Genomic DNA, 7,080 nt, shown 5'->3' on the forward strand with positions numbered 1-7,080 from the left:
CCTCTTGTTCTATCACTTGTTGCTTGGGAGAAGAGACTAACCCTCTCCTTATTGAAACCTCCTTTGAGGTAGTTATAGAGAGTGATAAGGCCTCCTTTTCTGTAGGCTAAATAACCATAGCTCCTTCATCCACTTCTCATAAGGCTTGTTCTCTAGACCCTTCACCAGCTTTGTTGACCTTCTTTGGACATGCTCTGGAACCTCGATGTCCTTCTTGTAGGGAAGAGCCCAAATCTGAACACAGTATTCGAGGTGCAGTCTCATCAGAGCTGAGTACAGGTGGACAATCACTTCCCTAGTCCTGCTGGCCACACTGTTTCTCATATCAGACAGGATGCTGTTGGCCTTCTTGGCCACCTGAGCACACTGCTGGCTCATATTCGGCTGATACCCCCACATCCCTTTCTGCCAGACAGCTTTCGAGCCACTCTTCCCCAAGCCTGTAGCACTGCATGGGGTTGTTGTGATCCAAGTATAGGACCTGGCACTTAGCCTTTGTTGAACCTCATGCAGTTGGCCTCATCCCGTCAATCTAGCCTATCCAGATCCCTCTGTAGAGCCTTCAAGAAGATCAGCACTCCCACCTAACTTGGTGTAGTCTGCAAACTTACCAAGGGTGCACTTGCTCCCCTTGTCCAGAACATTGACAAAGATATTAAAGAGAACTGGCACCAATACTGAGCCCTGGGGGACACCACTTCTGACTGGCCACCAAATGGATTTAACTCCATTTACCACAACGCTTCTGGCCCAGCCACCCAGTCAGTACTTTACCCAGGGAATTGTACTCCCATCCAAGTCTTGAGCAGCCAGTTTCTCCAGAAGAAAGCTGTGGGAAACAGTGTCAAAAGTTTTACTGAAGTCTACGCAGACAACATCCGCAGCCTTTCCCTCATCCACTAGGCAGGTCACCTTGTCATAGAAGTAAATGAAGTTACTCAAGCAGGACTGGCCTCTCAAAAAAACATGCTGACTGGGCCTGATCACCTGGTCGTCCTGTATGTGCTCTGTGACAGCATTCAAGATGATCTACTCCGCAACCTTCCCCCGCACTGAGGTCAGACTGACAGGCCTGTAGTTCCCCAGATCATCCTTCCAGCCCTTCTTGGACGTGAGCATCACATCTGCTAGCCTCCTGTCAACTGGGATCTCCCCATTTAGCCAGGGCTGCTGATGAATGATTGAAAGCACCTTGGTGAGCACGTCTGCCAGCTCCCTAAGTACCCTCGCATGGATCCCATCTGACCCCACAGACTTGTGTGCATTTCCTCTTGGATTACGGGCGTTTCATTCTGCTCCCTGTCCCTCTCTACCAGCTCAGAGGACTGGGTACCCTGAGAACAACTGGTCTTGACACTAAAGACTGAGGCAAAGAAGGCATTAAGTACCTCAGCCTTTTCCTCATCTCTTGTCACTGTGTTTCCTCCCACATCCAACATAGGACAGGGATTCTCCTTAGTCCTCTTATTTTTTTTAACTAATGTGTTTATAGAAGCATTTTCTTGAACAGCATTGTCTTGAACAGCAATTGCCAGATGAAGCTTCAGTTAGGCTTTGGCCCTTCCAATTTTCTCCTTGCATAGCCTTGTCTTTGTAATTCTCCTGTTCAGCCAGGCCAGTGTTCTTCCCTGCCAGCTCAATTTTTGGCACAAAGGGATAGCCTGCTCCTGCACCTTTAAGATTCCCTTCCTGAAGAGTGTCCAGCCTTCCTGGACTCCTTTGCTCTTCACGACTGAGTCCCAAGGGACTCTGCCAAACAGTCTCCTAAACAGGCCACAGTCTGCCCTCTGGAAGTCTAAGGTGGCAGTTCTGTTAAACCCTCTCCTTACTTTTCCAAGAATTGACAAGGCTATTATTTTGTAGATGACATCAAACATTCACATCACCCACAAATCCATCTCTCTTTGCAAGCAGTTGTGTAGTATCAAAATAAATATTTCAGTTTGAGTCAAGAACAATATTACTTTGAAGATTTCTCTTTTTGAAAAATATCTGCCTACATAAATAAATAAAGTAAATTTTGAAATCCAATAAATTTCTCTATTTGTTTTTTACAAAATCATATTTTTATAACAAAAAAATGCAGTGAAATATTTCAGTCAAAATTACAAATGGGATAGGAGCCTTACATGTTGCAATTACTGCATATGTAGTACCTAATGAAGCTGTAAAAAAGGATAGTGAATCCTACAACTGTTATTGCTGACCTAACATTTTCACTACCAAGACTCCTGACCTTGCTCCAAATGTTCAACATGTTCCATCTGGTACACACAGAGATAATATCACTGTCATCTCAAGCATTAGATCAATTGTTGTTCCCACATGGCTGTGATCTACAGAGTCTCGTATTTTATCATTACAAGCAATATTATACAGAATATTATCAGCTGCCTAACAGAACATTTTTTATATTATATAATACATCATCAAACCTCTCCACCTATGCCTTGATTTAATACATCTTCACTGACATAGTTTATCTTCACACTAACCATTATTTAAAACAGTTTTCTAAAGCAGTTATTAAAGTAGTTAAAGCAGTATTGCTGTGCTACATTACCAGTTCCCTGAGTCACTTAACATTGCATCCATTCCCTCAGATTTCTGTTACCTGTGAATTTCAAAGTCTTTCAGATAAATATAAATTCATGATAAATTCATCTAACTCTCATAACTCATTTTTTTAGAATTCAAATAACTCTCTGCTCACCTATGATGTTATAATGCTACCTCAAACATTCAAATCTATGTCAGAAGTAAACTTTTTAACATGAGGAGCAGAATGGTCATGGTCTTCTTTTACTCCCTGTTAGCAAAAATTGCTAGTTTTGACTAAGTAGAATGGATACATCCTTATGACTAAAGCCATAATATGCTTCTCTTTCCCAAACCCAAAAGTGGTTATTGGGTTATATATTGTCTGCTAAGTACTAGCAGAACATTGCAGTTTGGCCATGAGAGCTTGCTTTGTTTGTCTGGGAAGGATTGGACACATTTTCAGGTCTAGAGGTTTGGGTTTGACAACAATTCACTTACAATGATGTAGATAAATAGAAAACATTTTATAAATTGCACATAGTTTATCCACATGCTTATGCAAATAAAGATAAGTTTGAAAAAAATGTTTTGCTCTTCTAACCTTGAAAAGTCTCAATCACATATCAATATAACTAGACCTGAAAATAATTCAGAGACACATTCTACTCTAGGAAGAAAAGGATATGCAGAAATGCATGCAGATGCACTCTGTATTACTATGTAAGACAAAACTATATGTATGATTAAACAGGATTTCAGATATTTTTGCATAATTTATGTTATTAAAAATAACTTTGTTATTTATGTATAGATATGCATAAATCAACTTGCATTAAAAAAATGTGTTTTAATCTAGAGTTAATGCTGTAACAATTTAAATATTATAACACTGCACCAATTAATTTAACAGGCAATGGATTTCAAATTAATATAACTTTCTTGTATTTCTTTTATTCTGTTAATATTTAAGTAACTGCATAACCATATTAAAACTAGGCTGATATGAATAAACTAAAACAGACCAAGGAGTAAAACTGAAACTGGCATGGAATGGACAAACAAATAGAAAGAATAAATTCTTCCATAAATTTCTTCTTAAATGAAACAATTTAACTAGATAAATAATAGGCTTCCATCTTATAAATAGATACACACATTTAATCAAAAATCCAAAACAGAACACCATACCAGGTTCTATGAAGAAAATAAATTCTATCCCAGCCTAAACCATGACAATAGTAAAAATAAACATATTACTTCTGAGAATACCAAGGCTTGGTATACAGATTTTGATACCACCATCTCACAAATTCTATCCAAACCTGCTCTCTTTTCCTGTCATCTCAGATCTACTTGCCATGATATATATCTGGAATCATACATGTAAGTTTCTTTAATCAGCTTGAGTTTTCACAGCTGTATATTATACTTGTTTTCTTACAAATGAAGGTGAAAGGCAATTACCATATTAATTTCTCTGGTTAACATACTGTAGCGGGTTTACGTGGCAAAGCTTTGGTAGTAGGGGGGCCATAAGGGTGGCTTCTGTGAGAAGAATCCAGAAGTTGCTCCATGTTAGATAAAAGGCCCGCCAGTGGCCAGAGCCAGGCCAATAAGCAATGCTGTTTGTGCCTCTGTGAGAGCATATTTAACAGAGAAAAAAGAAAAAAAGAAAAAAAAAAAACTGTAGCACAACAGCAGCTGAGAGAGAGGAGTGAGAAAATGTGAGAGAAGCAGCTCTGCAGACCCCAAGGTCAGTGCAGCAGGAGGGCAGGAGGTGCTCCAGGCAGGCAGCAGCAGTTCCCCTGCGGCCTGTGGAGAGGCCCCTGGTGGAGCAGGCTGTCCCCCTGCAGCCCACGGGTCCCACACGGAGCAGATCTCCACGCTGCAGCCCGTGGAGGAGCCCCCGGTGGAGCAGGTGGATGTGGCCTGGAGGAGGCTGCGGCCCATGGAGAGCCCCCGCAGGAGCAGGCCCCGGGCCGGAGCTGCAGCCCGTGGAGAGGAGCCCACGCAGGAGCAGGGGGTCTGGGGGGAGCTGCCGCCCGTGGGGGACCCGTGCTGGAGCAGTTTGCTCCTGGGGGATGGATGGACCCCGTGGTACAGAGGCATGTGGGAGCAGTTCTTGAGGAGCTCCTTGGGGATCCCACGTGGAGCAGGGGCAGAGAGTGACCGTGAAGGAGCGGTGGAGACAAAGTGTTAGGGACTGACTGCAGCCCCCATTCCCTTGTGCCACTCAGGGGGAGGAGGTGGAAGAGTGGATGGGGGGAAGGTGTTTTTGGTTTCTTTCCTTTGTTTCTCACTTCTCTAGCTTGTTAGTAATAGGCAATAAATTTTACAAATCCCCCTACTCTGAGTCTGTTTTGCCCATCATGATAATTGTTGAGTGATCTCCCTGTCCTTATCTCAACCCTTGAGCCTTTTGCCTTGTATTTTCTCCCTCTTTCCCTTTGAGGAGGGGGAATGAAAGAGCAGGAGTGGTGGAGCTCAGCTGCTCACCCAAGTAAAAGCACCACACATAACTCAAGAAACATCACCACTAAACAAAGAGGTTGTGTAAAGAGAAACATAGTGACTGAAGAAGTAGGAAAAATGGAAAAACTGGGATAATTTTCCTCTAGAAGAGACAAGCAGAAATATGACAGAATGAAAGCAAATGCAATGAATAGTTCAGTGATATTATATGGGCTTTTGCTAAGTACCTTTTTTTCATGACAGAAGAACACAAGGGAATTGTATAAAAATGAAAGGCTGAAAAATCAATCTGGTAACAGAAAAACCTTTTCACCCAAGAGCAATTAAATTATGGAGCCTCCTGCTGCAAGTTATTGCTGTTACTAATAGAACAGTCAGGTTCCAGAAATGGATCAAACCCGTAAAAATATAATAATGATGTGGGCTATAGTAGAACAAAAGTATAACCGGAAATTTTGCTAGAGACGTTCTCGTACACCAAAGCACAAAGTGTTTTCCATCAAAATGATCCAACTTTCTGTAGCTATAGTTACAAGTTAAATTTCAGGTGTAGAATCTTCTCAAAGATCACAGGTTCCTTCTCAACTTTTAACCCCCATATTTGAACATTCCACTATCATCAGCATAGAGTGTCAACAGCTCAACCTTTTTAAACCAGAATGTTTGTGGGGATAGAAGGAAGCATTAGACTACTAGGAAATAATATATTCTTTTCAATAAAAAACACTGTCTTCTTCTGTTTTCCTTCATCTTTTCTTTAAACAGGTGGAACAGGATAATAGACCTCCATTCTGCATCTGTCTGGCAAATCCTGTGTCTGCAGCTCTCAGTGTCTGGCAAACGTTCTGCTTCCTCTGTCTGGATATAAATACAGACAAAAGTTTCTGTAAGGATCCTGGGGTTTTCCTACGTTTTTAAACAGTTGTAAAGCTGCATTTTTGCAACATATCCACTGTGCTGATATACCTGATCCAGTTAATGCCAAAAACCACAGTGTGAAAACACAGTAAAAGCCCTGTCATATCAATGCATAAAACTTAATGTCCTGTTTCTATTTGTGGTTTAAATACTATTCATGTTTTGTGATTGAAAGGAAGTGTGCAGTGAAAGAAATTCACAAGAAAATGAAAACCCTTACCTAGAAGAGGAAGAACTTAATAATGGTGTAAAATCCTTTCTGTACATAGGATTTATTAATATTTTGCTGCTGGTGGCATTCATCTCTCTTCTTTAGACAGCTCATTAAACAGCTGCTAAAGTGTTTAATAAATTAATTTATGATAATAAATTAACAGCTTACCCAAGATCAGAACCATTTTGACCATGCAATTATCTACAGTTCCCCAGGGCTCCCATAGTACCGTAACCTTATAGCTGGTAAACCAGGCAATACATAAAGGATTTTTACTGATAATTACATTAGGTATATTGCATTTTTTTCCTCTTTAAATATGATGCTACAAGGTTATGGACTTCACAGAATGGTTTCTAGAACAATATTGACTTAACTGTAAGTCATTAATAATATAATTAGTATGATCTCTAAAGGATGCCAACCTGAAGTTATCCTATGTTTTCAGACTGCAAACATGAATTAAATATATGGCAAACCAACCTTACTGAGAAAATTCCAGATATAATAGCAAGTTTAAGAGAAACTACTCTGAAATCTGCACAACTAGAAGAAAATATAAAATGTCAGTATGCATTTAAGAAGACAAAAACATCTTAGACAATCTTATAAATGTCTAAAGATATGTTCCACTCAAGTTTGCAAGGTGGCTCAAAAACCAAAAATGCCTGGAGTCCTTTGAGCAGCCACTTTGCATACACCTGCAATTCGTCCTGTTGCACTACAGACAAGCCCTAACTAAGACCCAGAAAATTTATTTTCATCTCTTTCATATTTGAACACAACCTTTATCCAAAATGTATTTTGGGAAGAAAGATCCTCTGGGCTATATTTTGTATATATTATTTTGTATTGGGTTCTTATTGGATCTTCCCAATGTCAGTTAGGTGTTGTGAGTTGGTTGTACATAACTTCAGCAGTTTAACAACTCCAAT

This window comes from Anser anser, assembly GCF_964211835.1.
Source record: "Anser anser genome assembly, chromosome: 3".
Classification (NCBI taxonomy): Eukaryota; Metazoa; Chordata; class Aves; order Anseriformes; family Anatidae; genus Anser; species Anser anser.